Source organism: Tamandua tetradactyla, chromosome 18, assembly GCF_023851605.1.
Source record: "Tamandua tetradactyla isolate mTamTet1 chromosome 18, mTamTet1.pri, whole genome shotgun sequence".
In the NCBI taxonomy this organism is placed as follows: Eukaryota; Metazoa; Chordata; class Mammalia; order Pilosa; family Myrmecophagidae; genus Tamandua; species Tamandua tetradactyla.
This window is the reverse complement of record NC_135344.1, coordinates 29,542,769-29,561,855: the sequence shown is the minus strand read 5'-3', so window position 1 is coordinate 29,561,855 and position 19,087 is coordinate 29,542,769. Positions and strand designations below refer to the sequence as shown.

At 36.2% G+C, this 19,087-nt stretch overlaps 1 pseudogene; it reads left to right on the top strand.

Annotated features, from left to right (window-relative positions):
* Window positions 1-17,252: 17,252 nt before the first annotated feature.
* On the top strand, window positions 17,253-17,809 carry LOC143662058 (TATA box-binding protein-like 1 pseudogene; annotated as a pseudogene).
* The last annotated feature ends 1,278 nt before the right edge of the window (window positions 17,810-19,087 follow it).

Below are 19,087 nucleotides of genomic sequence, written 5' to 3'. Positions count from 1 at the left end.
ATCAGTCATAACATGAATTTTCTTAAAAGATAAATGTATCAATTTACAAAAAACATTTACCCAATATGAAGTTTAGTTGTACAACTCTAATGATAACAATACAGAGGCATCCCTCATGTATTGTTCTCTTCTATGTATGATAAATTTTTACCAAAAAATATTAAAAATATAAAAAATATTTCTGTTGCTTATTAGTCATCTTTGTCATTATTCTTCTCAAAGTACCAAAATAACAATAAGTCTATATATGTACTAAAGTTATTGAGAAGATCCTGAGAAACAAAGATACACTGGGAATGTGGATAATTTATTTCTGGTTATGAGTTTTATTCTATTTAAAGGAGGAAAAGCATAAATAAAGTCAATATCTTGCCTGAAATTGTAGCAACATTCTACTTGCATATTAAGCGATTCTCTGAAATGGGCAAATACTATGTAAATGGAATGATAGACTTGAAAAGTCATGATACTTCATTTTCATTAGTGATTAAGAAATTTCAGCTCCCCAAATAGTCTTTATAAAAATAGTGAGTTTATTTCCATGGGTGGGGTAAGGAGCAGTAAAGAGGAGGGGAGCTGTGTCATGTGCAAGGGGAATTAAAAGAAAAAACATACACTTCAGATCTCATCTTTAAGAAATTTAATCTGTCTGGTACATAATGATATATATGAAAGATAGCTTACAATATGAAGCAGTACATTTTGAGTGGTATAAAAACTGAGGGCAGAGAGAGAGAGAGCAAGCTGTAAGCAGTAGGAAATGCTACCAACTTTGCAGAAGACAAAACTTCATCAAGAAGAGGGGGTATTTGAGTTGCATCTTTGAGAGTGAATGGAGGTTGTCCTACCTGAAGAATGTAATTCCAGGTCAACAAAATGCTGAAGAAGCATATCCATGGTCTTTGATAAGTCATATTCACTCTGTAGTTCCAGTTTAACTGTAAAAGAAAGCAATTACATTATATCATCCTGGATATACATTATATATCCATTTTAACCATCAAATAGTTTATTTTTAGACTGTAGATTAACTTCAACAAAGTATATAATTTCTGCACAAAATGATTTTAGGAGTCTGTATATTATTAAATACAAAACCATGAATTTGGCTTTATTCTAAGTTTAGTGAAGACTCATTGAAAATATTTTGAAAATAGAAATGATGTAATGAAAGTTTTCTCATAAGAAAAAACATGCCCTTTCTCTTGTTTTCTATGCCCCTTTAACTGGAGATGCTTCTATCAGTGAGAATTGAGAAGATGAAATTCCAGAACTGTGAAAGGTATAGCTAGCACCATCATACTTAGATCCTGGAATTTAGGGAGCAATCTTAAAATGAGATGAATACGAACTAGTCTGTTCATCACAGAAAAGGGAAAAAAAAAGATCAAATAAAAAAAAACTAGGTAAACTTCATTTGCCCACTCCATCTCAGAATAGTGTTATCAGTATAACTGCATCATGTGATACAAATACAAATACCAGTATGATAGAAACTCTACTCCCAAGGAGTTACAAGCTAGTGCTAAGGTAACACAATTACAAAAGTAAATATAATGTGGAGGAAACCACACCAATTGCCTTAACTCAGTAACAGTAAGTATTACGGGGTTTCAAAAACAAGAGAAAATATTCTGAGGAGAAAATCGGGACATCTTTCATGGAGAAATGGGTTCATGAAAGGTAGGACGATTTTCTGTATTCTGAGGTGAAAAGGAGATCATTTTGGCCTGAGAAAATAAAATGATCAAAGACTCAGAACAGGGCCATGCACTATTATTTAAGTTGAACTTCAGTTTATGTGTAAAAGATGTGTGAATGATAAATTTGAGAAAGTCAGCAGCAATTTGGTTCTGACATCATTTCAAAGTCAGGTGGAAATACTTGTGCTGAATTTCTAATTCAGCCTTCACCCAAGTCATATAACTATTTTAATTCATTTTACTCAAATAGAATAAGAGTTATAGATCAGTATAGTAGACTGAGTTATATACCCCAGGGGGAAAAAAAAAAACTTGTTCTTAATCTGAATCCCATTCCTGTGGGTATGAACCCATTGTAAATAGGAAATTTGAAGGTCCTATTTTAGTTCAGGTATGGCCAATTGAATCAGCATGGGTTTTAATATTATTAATGGGGGCCTTACATAAAGAAAATGCAACAGGGAAGGGCCAGAAGCTGGTCAGTAGGAACCTGGAAGAGAAGACAGAGGACTCTGCCATGTGACTGAAAAGCCAAGGAACCCAAGGACTACTGGCCAGCCAAATTACTACCGATCCTTACAGGAAGAAAACCTCTGGACTCTGAAACTGTGAGACAATAAATTCCCATTGTTTAAGCCAACCCATTGTGGGATATTTGTCCAAGCAGCCCGGAAACTGAGATAGTTTTTGGTGCTGGAAAGTGGTGTACTGTAACAAATATCTAAAACTGTGGAACAGCTTTAGAATGTGGTAATGGGTAAAGGCTGGAAAAATTATCAGGCACTTGAAGTATAAAGCCTAGATTGTGTTGAAGAGACTGTTGGTAGATTTTTGGACCTTAAAGTTACCTCTTATGAGGCTTTAGAGAAGAAAAAGATGAAGTATCTTATTAGAAACTGGAAGGAAGGCAATCTTTGTTATATAAAATGACAAAGAACTTGACAAAAGTGTTTTCTGATGTCAGGTGGGAGTTAGAACTTATAATCATTGACATTGGATATTTAGATGAGAAGAGTTCTAAACTAAGTTTTGAAGTTGTGACTTAATTGCTCCTTGTGGCTTATTCTGAAATGAGAGAGAAAAGATATAAACTGAGAATTTAACTGTCAAGCACAAAGAAATCAGCAACTGATGATTTGGAAAGCTCTCAGCCTATCCAGATAGAGTGCTTTGATACTAAAACCAGAAGCAGCTCTATCCATCCACTCAACCATTTCAGAAGTCAGAATTGGAAATGCAGTTATCCAAGAACGATTTTTGGAAAGTCCTTTTATCTGATGCATGCAAATCTGATGAGTTTTTTGTGAAATTTGTATGAGTGTAAGTACTGCCAGCTTGGACTGAAAGGGACAGAGAAGGGATAAAGTGAAAGAAGACTGACTTAAATAACAGAACCATGGAAGCAAAGATCTGGACCAAAAAGATCTCCTTGGATCAAGAGTGAGGGCCCACCTATGCATGTGGAAGGGCAGGTCTTCCCCAGTGACTGGAATGGGAGGAGGGCTCCTGACACAATTAGGAGAATGCATTCACCATCCCAAAACTTGGAGAGTGGGGAGATGTCCAGATGTTCAAGGAGAGTTCAACCACCCACCAATGCTTGGAAGAGTAGGGCCTATACCCCAGTTTGCATATAGAGCAAGACTGCCACTCCAGAGCTTATAGAAGATGGAACATAAACTCTAGTATTTGAAGAGTGCGTGGAAGTTGCCGAAGCACCTGGAAGGGATCAGGCAGACACTGTAGCAGAACTTAAAATCAAGTGGAGTTTGCCCTTCTAGATTTCAGACCTGTTTGGGATCCATAAGCCCTATGTTCCTTCCACTTTCTCTTTTCCGGAATGGGAATGTTTAACCTATGCCTGTCCTACCATCTGTGTTCTGGAAGCAGATAATCGATTTTGTAGGTTTCACGGGTTCCTCGGAAGGAGAGGAATTTTGCTCTAGGGTAGACCACATCCATAGTGATTTCTATGAGACTTTGGATTTTAACTTCTTTTGTAGCTTTCATAAGGGCGGACCATACCCATAGCCAATTTCGTTGAGACTTTTGGTTTAGAGTTGTTCCAAAATGACATATGATTTGTGGGATGTGGTGAAATGGATGTCTTTTGCCTGTGAGAAGAACGTGTCTTTTTGGGGTCCAGAGAGATTTTCCTAGATTGAGTTCCTCACCCCAGGAGAAAAACAAAACAAAAAACAAGTGTCTTATTTTAATCCAGTTCCTGTAGGTGTAAACACATTGTAAATAAGAATTTGAAGATGCTATTTTAGTTAAGGTGTGGCCAGTTAAATCGGGATGGGTCTTAATTAAATTACAGAAGCCTTGTAGAGAGCGTTAGGAAGGAGCAGGTATCTGAAAGTCAGCTGGACCCTGGAAGTAAAAGGATGTGACCCAGAAGCCAGAGAACCCGACGATTGCCAGATCACTAGAATGCTACTGACCCTGGGAGGAAGCAAGCTTTCCAACCTCCAAATCCAAGAGACAACAAATGCCCATGGTTTAAGACAAGTCATGGGGTATTTGTCATAGCAGCTGGGAAACTGAGACAAGGAAGCTTTAAGAATATTTCTAAATGCAGTCTTAAAATGACAGTGAACACCTCATCTTCCCTCCAAATAATGCGACATCAGTATTGCTCTTTATTTTTTCTTATCATTCATTGACATTTTATTTTCAATGATAGCAAAATATTTTTTAGATATATGGCTTCCATCAAAATTGTCTAAACTCCTCCTCCTCAACTTACACCAACATTGCCACAGCAAAGGAAGAAAATGGGTTTTTATCAACAGCAACAGTAAATTTTTGTTAAGCATGTGCTGAGGATGAGGCATGGTACCAGATACTGAGATGTAAAGAGAAATATTTGACCCTTGCACAAAGCACAAAGTACACTGATGACTGGTAACACTTACTAAGAAGGGCAGTGCATGTACAGAAAGTGTGAGATTTAGATCTGTTTATGCTGCATGATACTGTTCGGAGCTTCAGTTTCTTCATCTGAGTAAGAGAAGCTATGATTTCCTCCTTTTCTACTGTGTGATGTATTCTCAGAGTTGGAGAAGCTGATGTAGAAACAAGGATATTAAGGTAGTGAAGGAAAGCAAGACATCTAACCTAATGCTGATAGCCTGAGGAATATGAGAAAATGTCCAGAATACAAACCAGAAGTCACTTAGGATTTGTTTATTGAGAAATCCATGGTTCTTACAATTTTACAATGATAATTAATTACATGCCTAAATAAAATAATTATCTCCTTCATAATCAGAAGTTACTATATATGTTAATCAATATAAAAGAAGATATTGAGGATTCACTGGGTGATTCGATTTGATTTTTTTATTTCCTTTAAGAGAACAAGCAAGAAGATGACTCCTACACCTGAAGTTTGGGAAGCAGAGCTAATCTAGATAAACTATGAGAACATAGTCATTATTGAAACACAATAACTGTTTTAAGAAATTCTACTGTGTGCACCACACTGTTTTTGACGTAGAAAATACAAAAAGACAATCCTAATTAGAGAAGCAAGAAATAAAAATATATTTTTAAAAAATGAGGTAGCATGTATACTGCATGCATACATACACACAAGTATCTGCATTTATATATTTACTTATATATCTCTATATACTTATATAACATGCAATATGTTTGCTGCTGGTAATGCACACCAGTATGATTTTCCTATTTATTCTTTATCATATTTTATAATTATGCATTGTCTAAAATATCAAATATACTATAGGCACTTTACAAAAATTAATTGTCATTATCCTCTGTTCTTATCTCCGAGTTATAGATGGGGGCAATGAGTGGTGGGGCTGGGATTACCCAGGCAATCTGACTCCATCATTTGGGCTCTTAAACCTTCTCTTCTCTTTCATCTCATCGACAGTTTTAGGGTTCTCTTCTTTGCCACTTTGCTTCTCCTTCTGTATTCTTATTTCTTTCTGTTCCTATTTTTGTCTTTTCATTCTCTCTCTCTCTCTCTCTCTATATATATATATATGTGTGTGTGTGTGTGTGTGTGTGTGTATACATATAAATATCTCTGTCTCTATCTATCTACATATAAAATATTTGTCTCAACTCACTAATCTCAAGACCCACTAATAGGTGTGACCAAAATTTTAAAAAGATATAGATGATCCAGAAAATCTAAACTTATTTATAGAAGAACTTAAAATGAGAGGAAGAAACACATTTTTGTTTTTGTTTTTTAGTAGTTCTTATTGCTTACCTCCATCATCTCTGAGAGTCTTGGAATATTTTTGAGTTATCCTTCCCATTTGAATTTTCAAGTGGCAAAAGGGGCAACTGTATAGCAACACAGAATGTCGATACGGTAGTCAGACCATCTGGCTCCACAATTTGCAAGCTGTATGATTTGGAGAAAGTTATTTAAATGCCTTGTATCTCAGTCTCCACAAAATGGTGGTAATAGTGCCTGTTTCAGAGAGTTGTGATGAAAATAATACAAATAAAGCAATTTAGACTGATAAGTTGTGCATAGCCCTCAATTAATATTGACTATTTGCTAGTAAATAAACAGATGAACAAAATCTATGGTGAAACTGTGAATGTAATGCAGAAAATAAAAATATATCTGCCCAGAGGCATTCAACAAATATTTCTTATATCTTATGACTCTTTGTCAGTGAATTTGGTCAAGGAATCAAAAGAATTTATTATACCAATAGTTGTACCAACAATAAATAATTTTGGTCTTGTAAACAAGGAGGACATTCTTTTTAGAATGGCTCTCAGACATTTCTAAAATATTATCCTTGTCTTTAGTTTGTGAATATTATTGCATCCCAGTTGAACCATCTAAATCAATTAGATTTTAGAATTTAAAAGTTGTTTAGTATCAAATGTTAATGTATTCAGTTGCAAATAAGGAAAAGGAGACTGGGATGGAGGTGGGGTGTCCAAGGATTTTCAATAAGGGAAACTAGGATTTGAGTCCTCTGTTTTCCACTGACCTTCCCATCTTTCTGGAAGGCAGCAGCAATGCAATGAAAGATTACAAACTCACTTTGTCATCAGTGGAAAGTTTTGCTAATGGTGGTTGGAAAGCAAAATACAGTGATTACTTAACAGAGTAAAAGTTAGCACTTGTTACTCATTGAGCAAAGTAACAGCAACAAGAAAAATACAATCTAACTTTTAATATTGCTACTAAAATGTCATGTCCTATGTGGAAAATAGATCATGGCTGCTCCTTCACTGTGAGTTTAATCTGGCTTCTCAGGCAATATGAATATTCAAATATGACATCACTGTAACTCTCCCTATGAAAGAGAATAAACACACCCTCTTCTCCTTGGCAGAATTTTGAGGGCCAGAGCTTGAGAGGATTCATTAGCAAAACTGTGTTATATTTTTAATTTTCTTTCAATTGCAAGTTTCCATCATGGAGCAACTAGTATTATGGTAATTAAGAAATTAAATTAAATCAGCGTATCACATACCATACAGAGAAAATAATGATATTGTATAGTAATACACTACAATAGAGAATTGCCAGGGCAATAAAATTGTGTACACTGTAGAGATGACAGTCTTTTTTAGCTCCCTATTGCCTCAGCCAGCTTCAACAGGAAATGAGTCTGTCCATGTTAACACATCCTAATGAGACTCTAGAATTACAGGGGAAAATAAGCTTTCTTGTCTTGTATTCTGGGTTGTTTCAAGTCTATTAGCTTCATTTTATTTACTCTATGAGCATAGCTTTATGTGTTTTTCTGTGTGTAGGCCAATTGTATACAAATACTTGGGCATTCAAAATGATTATTATATATATTATAATTTCCAAAATTGAGTTTTTATTCTTTCCTTGTGGGAAGACATCATTAATGAAACTGTTGAACTGTAGTTGACCAAAAAAAGGTATATTCCACAGTAGTTCTTGTATAATTAGCTAAAGGTGTGGAAAATGATTTGAATTACAGATATTTTTTTTTGTCTCAGAGCAGTGTTTCTAACTCAGTAAAGACCTTAGCATTTAAATTCACATACCCAACCCACTCACTTTTATTTTTCTGTCTTTGCAGTTCCACCATGGTTTTTAAATCACCCTTCCAACCTCTATGCCTATGAAAGCATGGACATTGAGTTTGAATGTGCGGTCTCTGGAAAGCCTGTGCCTACTGTGAACTGGATGAAGAATGGAGATGTGGTCATTCCTAGTGATTATTTTCAGATAGTGGTAATTATCTTTTTCATATTAGCTTTACAATCCCACTCATTGTTTACTAATTCTTCGGTCCCTCTTCTTTCTTGGGAATAGGGTTCCTGTTGAGAATTTTTATGATTTGTTAAGAAAATTGTTCTGATAAACAAGCGATTTTCCAACTTGGAATTTTGGAACTGAAAGAGAGCATGTGTGATTAAACAGTCCCACCGCCTTGTTTTACAGCTGAGGCCTTATAAGAAATAAGTATTGAAAGAGCGTAGACCCTAAGACTAGTTTTCCAAATGGTCTCACTTCAGGTTCTTGGGAAAAGAGTTCCATATCTAGTTTTAGACTATATAAAGCCAGGAGTCTTTGATTTTACTCATTAAAATAAAGCTTCAACAAGATGTGCTAGCTACGGTATGGTAGTTTTACTTATTTGATATGGACAGCTTTTTGTTGCTATTCTTCCATATAGCACCAGCTGATGCTACATGAACAGCTGAGAGAGGCAGTAATGATGCTGATGAGGAGGTGAGGGGAAGTGGTGGCTGATGAGGGGGGTGGGGGGAAGTGGTGGCTGTAGTGATCCAAGGCCATGAAAACCTAGACTTCGCATAGTTTTGTCACTTTTGAACATTGGGAGGGAAAGGCTACGGGCAATAGTTGTGAATAAAACTCAGAGCTTCCTGTAAGTCTTATTGTACTGTCCATCCTTATCCTTCTGGGGAATGATAGGGATAAGGGCACTATATCCAAGGAGTTTTTGTCCTAGCACATATTGGATGCTCAATAAATGGTGGCTGCTATTGTTTTTGCTGTTATTATCAGGAGAATGCTTTGCTCGTTTAAAAATTCTTTCTGAAAATTCTTCTTTTGATGTTGGTTAGCATTGGAGGCTCCAATTTCAGATTTGAGAAATATAAAAAGCATTTTTCAGATACAAAGTGCTTTGCAGTTAAAGAAGAGAGTTTTAGGTCTGCTTTCTTTATGTTTGAGATGGACATGTCCCTGTCAAAGCAGAGCCGTCATCTAAACGAGGTGTCCTGAGCAGAATGAGACTAAGGCATAGGGGTCCCAGGAGCTCTCCATGGCATTGTTCAGCCTCTCATTAGTGGATGCCTCTTCCATGATCTGTCAATTTTGGAAAACTGTCATAATCTCTCTATGCACGTATTTTGGCATACTGTTAGGCTTTTTTCAAGAATAAATCCATAAATCATATCTTTATGCTTTTATTGCCACTCACCATTTTTCACTTTTAGTTGCATTTCTTTAATTGGTTGGGAATAGAGTAAGAAAGGTGGAAAAAAACCCAAAACTTTTAAATGCCACACCAATCCGTTTGTGCAATACTATCCGATAGTGCAATACCATCTGATAGTGCAATACTATCTCTACTACACCTGAATTAAAAATATCCTGCCATTGGTCAACTTGAAAGATGTTGTGTATGCCTAAAATACATGCTACTTGCAGAGACAGGAAATTGAGTGCCCTTAAGGACACATGATCAAATATAACATTTATTTTTTTCTACAGTTTGAATAATCTTTCTCCCAGCGTGACTCACTACAACTAACCTATTTAAATGCTTTTTTCCTTAGTCGAAAAGAAAATGCATGGTATATGCTGTATTCACACAAAATTGTGCCTAAAAATATTTCCCCATTGCTCCAAAATTCTGAGAGCCAGTGTCTGTTGCACTTGTAACGTTTAGCACAAATGTTAACTTATATGAAAATTGTTAATTAGAAGTTACCCATCTTTATCTAAGAATTTTATATCAGCTGAGAATTTACTACAAGGCACTAAAAACAATTAAGAATTCCCCATGAGGTAATATTTATCTCTTAATGACTTCAGGGGAAGTGATTTAACACGTCTCAGTTACTGAACTAATTCTTACTAATATCGAAGATAAACTGAGTTAGTATAATTAAATGCTATCTCCAGATCATTTTATCATCCATCCTTGAAAAAGATGGTGGCTCAATTTATATAAAATAGAGGCTAATGTTGCTGTATTTGATTTATGTATTTCTGAACGTGAAGCATTTTGGACATAAAACAAGAGCAATGTGGGTATAAATTATCCATCGTATCTCTATTCTCCAAATCCCCGAAAAGATATATGTAAAAGCAATTACATGTTTAAAGGATTTTTGTGTATTTCTGGGTAAAAATTTCCAGAAAATATTCAACGTAGATTTCATGTCTTTTTAGAAGCTGCAGAAGTCACTGTTTTTATTTCATTTTGCTTTCTTTTTCCATTCTAGCAGTTGCTGAACTTGAATATCTTCCAATAACCAGTGAAGCAATGAGGCTGCCTTTGGTACTAACCTTTGTTTCTTCTAGACCAATAAAATAGCTTCTTGTTTACTGCTCTTTTAGACATTGAAGATGGTGTGTATATTTGGGAGCATATTTTTCATTGCAAAAATAAGTTAAATTGATGCACATGAACTTAGAAAAGAGCATTGGGACTATATGACATTTCTTAGGTGGCAAAGAATATCTTGGTGAAGCTAAGAACCTTTAGAGCCTCCCTTCTTGTTTCTCCTGTGAAATTTTATTAAAATTTTACTTATATTTATTTTGCCACAATTAGTTTTTGGCTTTTAAAAAAACATTTCACCTGTTTTTTCTTCCCAGGGAGAAAGCAACTTACGAATCCTCGGAGTGGTAAAGTCAGATGAAGGTTTTTATCAATGTGTGGCTGAAAATGAGGCTGGAAATGCCCAGTCCAGTGCACAGCTTATTGTCCCTAAGCCTGGTAAGATGGTGGGAACTTCTCTCTGGTAATTGTAGTTATAATTATGCATGGTCCATTTGGAAAGTCCATATTGTTTCCCTAGCTTTTAAAGTCACACTGATATTATTTTGTTAATCAAGGTGTGCATTTGTGAATCAATGATATATTCCTTCTAGCAAAAAGAGAGATGTTACATATCTCCTCCTACAAACTTTTCCTTCCCATTTATTATCCCTATATTTGGCCTACCAGTAAGGTAGAGTCACTATGAGCAATAGGGCCTCTGGTTGTCAAGAGGACTACTGAATTATTGCCCTTCTTTCCTCCTTTGTACCTGCTTTCCTTTCTTCCCAGGGCTTCAAGTACACACACACACACACACACATACACACACGCATGCATTAACAAATATAGATTTGAATCTGGAAGTTGGCACAAAAATAGCAGAAATAATCGCTTACAAGTAAAAATCATTTTTCTCTTTTTTTAAACTTGATTTTGATAAATTGTGTGCATTAATATAATTGATGGGACATTTATTTTGTAGTCTTTTGGAGTTTTAATATGGTGGTGCTTTCAAAACTAGCATAAGCCTAAATTAGACATACCTGTAAAATCCTTGTAACAACACAATGCCTGCCAGGAAAAAGAGAGAGAGAAAGAAGAAAGAAAAGCAAGTTGGTCAGCTGCTCTGAAATGTTCTAACACTAAAGGAGGTAAAAAAAAAATCATTTATTTTAAAGGTCATGCAGAAGAGCTGTTTATATAGATTCAAATAGTTTAAAAGATTATACCTCATGTAAAAGTTTTCTTATCATCTATTTATTATGTAAATTTAAACTCCTTTGTATTTATTTTCTTCCTTTTAACCTCACTCACTCTTCCCTTACTATTTTTCTTAATAAGCTTAATACAAAGTAGCTGAATTATATGTAGCATATTCTTTCTCTGGCTTTTATCATTTAAAATGTGGCTAATAAGTCCTTATAATTTGTGTACCCCTAACCAATTACATGAAAAATCTCATAATAATGCAGGGATGACTTTCCCTTTTTTATCTTGATTGTAATTTTTAGAAAAACAACCATAGAATAGCATTCCCAGATGAGTAGAGGAACTATGAGTAAAGGAGGGGAGAAATTAAAAAGAGGGGAGAATCTAAAAGGAACAATTTACTCTCAAGAGCACTAATTTCTCTAATGGACAACTTTTTTCCCCACCATTTAATGTGCTTTAATTGTTAGTGCAACTTCATTTGTGTGACTAGGTACATTTTCATCTGCTGAAAGAGTAATGAATAAGTTGAAGAAAAGGAACCTCTAAAATCAGGGTCACTAATGTGAGACATGCTTGATAAACTGTGTCATTACATGTGTAACAACAATATGGTCACATTTCCCCTAATATTGACTGCTACTTGATAACAGAATGGATGAATTTTAATTAGCCCTGATTTCAGTGAACCCCTTAAAGCTGAGGAAAATGAAAGATAAGTAACTCCACATTTCTAAAGAGAGGTATGAGGTACAAGAATCCTAGGACTTGCTAGGAGCTGACCTAACTGGCTCAGCCTGGTAAACACTTCCTGGAACTGTTCACAGGAATGGATTATTCTTTGAAGTGCAGGAATTTTTAGGATTAGAGATTGTCATCATGTTTTCCCTCTCTTGCAAGCCAAGTTGTGGAGACCCCAAGAAACCCTCTAAAAAGAGATTATGTCTATGTATAGGTTGAGGAAAGTGCTAGAATATGGGAGACTAGCAACTTATTCTGGCTGAAAGTTATCTGAACATACCTATGAAAGGGAGGTCATCAGTGGGAAGAAACTCAGTTCCCAGCATTGGAAAGAACAGTGGTGTGAGTCCCAGTTGAAGAAAACAGGTCTGAAGTATTCTTCAAAGGGCCCTGACCAAGAGCTCCTGCCTACTGAGGCTACCCCAATCAAAAGAGACAGAGGGGCAGCACCAGGAAGCTGGGGCTGAGGGAGGGCAGGAGGGAGTTATTGTAGAAGGTTAACCAGAGACAGCTGTATACACTTAAGGGCTGGGTCCTGTGAGAGGAGTCCTAAGGTGGAGGTCACAGAAGAATTCCCAGGAGTACCCTACAAACAAGAGGCATGTGAATGTCCACCAAGACTGGGGAATTTTGGAAAAACAAGCTGAGAAAAATTCTTTAGTCTGAATCCATCCTTCGTCTCTCACCCAGTAAAGGTCCTAAGCAGACCCAAGAGAATGAAAAATGAGATGACAATTCCACTACTCCCTTTCTCATTTTTTTTGCTTTCAGGCCTACTCTGAGAAGGGAAGAGAAATTTTCAAGTGGATATTAGGTTAATTTTTTGAGGTTCTTAAATACTTAAAATGATGCTAGGGCCTGAGAATTGGTCCAAGTTGCTTTCAGGCATGGGAAAGATATGACAGACTGGATTTTAAAGTAGATGACAGGAGAAAAATAAAACTATTTTCTTTCAATATTCCAGTCATTCAGTTCATTCAGTGAACTAATTATAGACATTGGACTTCACTTACCCCAAAGTAGATTTTATTTGAACAAACAGCCCACATTACCTTTATCTTACATTCTTCTTTGGCTCTGACTCATTTAGTTCCATGCAGCCATAAAAGAACAAGGATCCCCACATCAGATATGTCATTTCTTCCTCTAGAGAATCTTGATAATGCATTGTTGCTCCATCTAGACATTAGAATATTGTCAGTGGTTTCACTCTTGGTCGTGTTATTGTGTTTAGCATTGTATTAGAATGAAAGTAAAAGAATTTGAAGACAAGGGAGATAACAGTCCCGATCAGAATGGTGGAGTGAAAAGCTTCAAGACTCTGTCCCCTCGACAGAAGCATTGGACAACCTGAAAGAACTGTAAGAATCATCCTTCTGAAAGCTCCAGAAAGAAAAAATGTTAAAGGACTGGAAGTAACAGGATTAGCACTAAATTAAGAAAAAGTTTACTTAAAAGTGGTAGGATACTGTGGTAACCAGGCTAGACCTTCCCCTCCCATTAATCAACTTGGTGTGGAGCCATCCTGTTCTCCAAGTACAGATCCCTGGTACTGATTCCGAGGGAGCAGAACAACCCTCATGTACATATCAGGAGCATGTATGCTTTGCTGCATCTGTCTCATGGTGGCCTGAGGAACTCAAGGGATTCACAGTACCAGAAATCACCCTGCAAAGTAACTCACAGAACTCCCCAAATGAAAGCTTTGGGAGAGCAGTCAAGTGGCAGCCAGGGGCAAGGGATTGCTAGCTGTAGGACACACAGTGCAATGTCTGGCACTGTGAAGAAACTGTTTCCTAGGGAAGAAATATAAGTTTGTCTCTAGGCATACAAATTTATTCGTATACATATAAATGGGAGAATTCCCAGAACCAAATGCACATGCCCAGGTGAAGACACATATGCAGACAGGACCAGGACTGGAGTTATCCCCTAAACTCATTGTATGGATAAGCTCTGAAAGAGATACTCACACGGGTCAGTGAATGGCAGTATTTTCCTGCCATTCAAGGACAGCACTGTTATAAGCTTTCTATTCGCCTTCATTAAGGGGATACGCTCTGAAGGAACAAACACCACAAAGTTTATATTCCAAGAATAACACATTAAAATATCAAAATGTCCAAGTTTCAATGAAAGATTGCAAAACATACAAAGAAACAGGAAGCGTTCACCCAGGCAAGGGAGAAGATTAAAGCATTAGAAACCATCAATGGGGAAGATCATTCCAAAGATCTTTTTTCACTGGTCTTAAATATACCCAAGGAGCTAAATGAATGTATGAACAAAGAATTAAAGGAAATCAGGAAAATGATAGATGAACACAAAGAGAATTTCAAAATAGGGATGTAAATTAGGAAAAGGAACCAAATAGAGCTGAAGACCACAACAATGGAAATAAAGTTTCCTGGAGGTGTTCAATAGCAGATTGAAATAGCCAAAATAAAGAATCCATGAATTTGAAGATAAGATAATATAAATCATCTGGTGTAAGGAGCAGAAAGAAAGAATGAGGAAAATTGAATAGAGCATGAAGAAATTGTGGGACACCATTAAGTGTATCTGTATGTGCATAGTGGAGTTCCAGAGGCAAAAGAAAGTGAGAAAATAGCAGAGAGAATATTCAAAGAAATAATGGTTGAAAATTTCACAGATTTAATGAAAGATATCAGTATAGACAGACAAGAAGCTCCAAAAACTCCAAACAAGAAAACCCAAATAGATCCACACCAAGTCATGTTATAATCAAACTCTTGATGTCAAAATAGAGAATTTTGAAAACCACAAAGAGAAGCAATGCTACATACAGGGAAGTCTCAAGAAGTTTAAGTGCCAGTTTCTTGTTGCAAAACATGAAGACAAAAAAGCAGTGGTATGACATATTTGTAGAGTTGAAACAAAAAATAGCCAACAAAGAATTCTATACCTGCCAAAACTAGTTTTCAAAAATGATGGAGGGATTAATACATTCCCAGATAAACAGAAGCTGAGGGAGGGACTTCATCACCAGTAGACTGTCCCTGCAAAACTGCTAGGGGAAGTTCTGCATGTTGAAAGGAAAGGAAACTAGGCAATTGACCGAAGCCACGTGAAAAAAAAAATTATTTCTGGCAAAGATAATGACATGGGTAAACATAAATAATAGAACTACTGTATTTTCAATTTATAACTATTCTTTTTACTCCCTACAGGATCTAAAAGGCAAATGCACAAAATATAATGATAAATCAGTGGTTTTGGTCTCATAGTGTATAACTATTTGATTTTTTATAAGAGCTACCTAAAGGCTGGGGAACAGAGGGTTATAGGAACATAGTTTATGTATGCTGGTTGGTATCAGATAAAATGATATTGTTATAAATCTAGGGTATTAAATTTAAACCCAGTGATATCCATGTAGTAAATATCAGAGAATAAGTACACTCATAAAGGTGCAAAATAGAGTACAGGTTCCCAGGGATGAGGGGCATGGGCAATGGGGAAGTAATGCAAAACGAGTGTGAGTTTTCTTTTTTGGGTGAAGGGAAAGTTCTAGTAATAGACAGTGATGAGGGCATTACACATTGTGGATTTTATTAATATCGCAAAATGATATTTTGGGTGGGGATGAGGAGATCTATATGGTAGATGTTTCCACGATTAAAAAAATAAAAAAGTTCAATTAAAGATATAACAATTAAATGCACTACAGGATACTAGATGGGCTCTAAGAAAGGAGTAGAAAAGTCTCAAGGATATTATTGGGACCTAAGAAAAAGCTGGAGGATAGAATTTATCTTTATATCACTATTAAGTTTCCTGAACTTGGAAACTTCACTTAAGGTGATTACATACGTGAATATCCTTTTTTGTCGCAAATGTAAATGGAAATATGATGTATTCACAGATAATAATGATGTGTTACCTTCTCTTGTTTAAAAAATGGATGGATTATGATTGGTAGATAAATAGACAAATAGATAGATGGAAAATAGACCCAGATAGATAGAGGGAAAGGTGGCAGAATATTTTTAAATGGTTTATATTGGTATCTGGGGATTTGGGGGTCTTTTCTTAGTATGGATTTGTATTATTCTTGTAACTGTCTTGTAAGTTTGAAATTATTTCAAAATAAAAAGTTAAAAAAATTAAAATAAATTAAAAATTAGAAAGAGTAGCAGGATACCATTGTGACTGTCTTATATTTCCTCCTTATAAATGATGAATTGTTTTTCCTGGCTATTTAATCAGGTTTTCAAATAATGCCACTGTAATTCCTCAGAGATGCAGGTGGGCCTATGCACAGGTGGTGGAGAGCCCAGGCTGTAATTAGAAATAAAGCAGTGAAGTTGACCTTGGTGGGAGAACATAGCCCTCTCTGTTTAAGTTTGGACAATCCATGGTCACCATATATTTTCAGGCATATTGTGAGCCCACATTGTCCAGCTGTTCAGCTTTGGCCAGTCCAAAGGCTCATGGCTGAGTGTTTCTCTTGGCATATATAACAATATCTGCTTCTCACTAAAGCTGTGAAAATGACCTATAAGAGTCAGTGTCCATTGTTGGTCTGTATTTAAATAACTCTAATGAAGTTATTTTTGTATAGTTAGTGCTTCCTCTTTAGCAATCAGTGATTTAGGAAATAAAGTAAACATAATCCACCAAATTAAATTTAGCTAATGGCTTGTTTTTCTCTCCAGAAGAACCTGGAGATTTCGATTTATAATCTTAGCATAAGAAATAAATGCATTGTTTCTTTTAGATAAAGATTAAAATTAATGGCATTTAAAAATTGTTATACTATGGGAGGTTCTCTCAATAGTGGAATGGTGCACTTCCAACATTGTATTAGCAAAGACAGGCAGGTCTCTGGACCTGGAACAACAAAGCGCCAAAGATGGAGCTGAGCCCCGGGGGCTCCTAGCAACTGCCTGGGGCGGGAGTTCCATGGAGACTGGGGAGCGTGCCCGCCTCATCATCATCCTTGTCCGCCAGCTGATCCTTTGCCTCTGCCGCCACCGGCAGCAGCGCTGTCCCCACGTCCTCAGTCATGGCCCCCTCTTCCCAAAGATATGATCTTCGGGGTGGGATGTTAAGTTTTTAAACTACCCCAATGGATGCAGATGGTGATGTTGCATTGGGCATTCTGATTAAAAATGTAGTCTGTGTTTTTAGAACAAGATGCCATTTTAACTTACGGAAGATTGCTTTGGAGGGAGCAAATGTAATTTATAAGCACGATGTTGGGAAAGTATTAATGAAGCTTAGATAACCTAGAATTACAACTACAATTTGGTCCTCAGGAAAAATGATTTGCACTGGAGCAACAAGTGAAGAAGAGCTTAATTTGGTGCCAGACGTTTAGCATGCAGTCTGCAAAAACTAGGTTTTCAGATAATATTTACAGATTTTAAAGTTCTTAACGTTTTGGCAGTGCGTAACATGCCATTTCAAATCCGTTTGCCAGACTTCACAAAGAACAGTAGACCTCATGCCAGTTACGACCCTGAACTTCATTTGTGGTGTGCTATATAATAAACTCCCTAAGCTGCATTACAGATTGTTTAAACAGAAAGTATCACAGTAATGGGGCTCGACGTCACGGTTGTCGCTACTGTTGTGGAGCAGAATTATCCGTTTGTGTTTGAAATCAGGAAAGAAATTTTATAATTGATCACTTCATTTGAGCACCTTTTAAAACCTGCTGCACTGGACCAACAGTCGTGGAGGAAGTGAACTCTTATTCAGTCACGACTGTAGTATAAGCTCCTGTCCCTTTTGGTTTTGTTTCAAACCTTGCTGTAATATAAAAGGAAGTTTACAAGACATGATGTTGCTGCTTTTACAAAAAGAAATTCTATTTATTTCTACAGTAATTCTTATGTCCTCTAAATAGCACTGTCACAATGTGCACTACTTTAAATTGTTTTGTTGTTGTCGTTGTTGATTTTTTTTCTGGTTTGCGCGTACGTGTTTTACTTGTGAAGAGTCTTTTACATTTTTGTATGCTGAATATGGGCACCAAAGAACCTGTAAAAGTTATCTTTTTCAATTGAATGTGCACAAATAAAAGTTTGAAAAAGAAAAGAAAAAAAAAGGCAGGTCAACATTGCTAGTTCCAGATTGACACACATACACACCAACAAGTACAAAGGAGGATGCCCTCCTATACACTTCAGAAGACATTGCATAACATAAAAAATACTTAACCATCTAATGTAAGTGCTGGTGAATGGATATTAAAATACTTTAGTAGTTGATTAGTATTGTCTATTAATCTCTTCTAAAAGCTGAGAATTTTTGGTATTGTTGTTTTGTTTTGGTCTGTCTCCTTACCAAGTGAAGCAACTTAACTAGAGCTTCAAGTCCACTATTCAATAAATAGCCTGACCATGAAGTTTGAAGAATCAATGTGTTAACTGTCAGAAAAACAAAATGTTTCCAGTGACTATACTTAAAAGCAGATAAACAATAAGTTAAGGTCAAGTTGGCATAGTGGAAGCTGATCAATTAATTACCCTAAGTGACCATCCAGTGAACTGGAGTGGAGTTATAAACAGAACAGACTATTAGACAACTGTGTGAAGTTAGCTGCTATTTGACATTGGTGAGTGGGGGTAGAAAGCAAGGCAAAAACAAAAGATAAGCTAGATGTAGGATACTAAAATAAATGGGCATCAAAATAATAGGATATCAAATAAATCTCTGAGTTAGATATCCTAGTTCCAGCTTCTAGGTATCATCCTGTTTACCGGCAATGATATGCAATGGAAGTAATTGGAAATAACTGAGTATTGGGATGGAGGGTTAAAGCTAGAGAACTGGGAATGCAGCTATGTTTAGGGCATACATAATCTGGAATATTTTTAATGTAATGGAAGAAATAGATAAAAATAGGGCTAAGTTATCATTTGGAGAAATTCTTCATATTCTACCTTGAACAGAAAA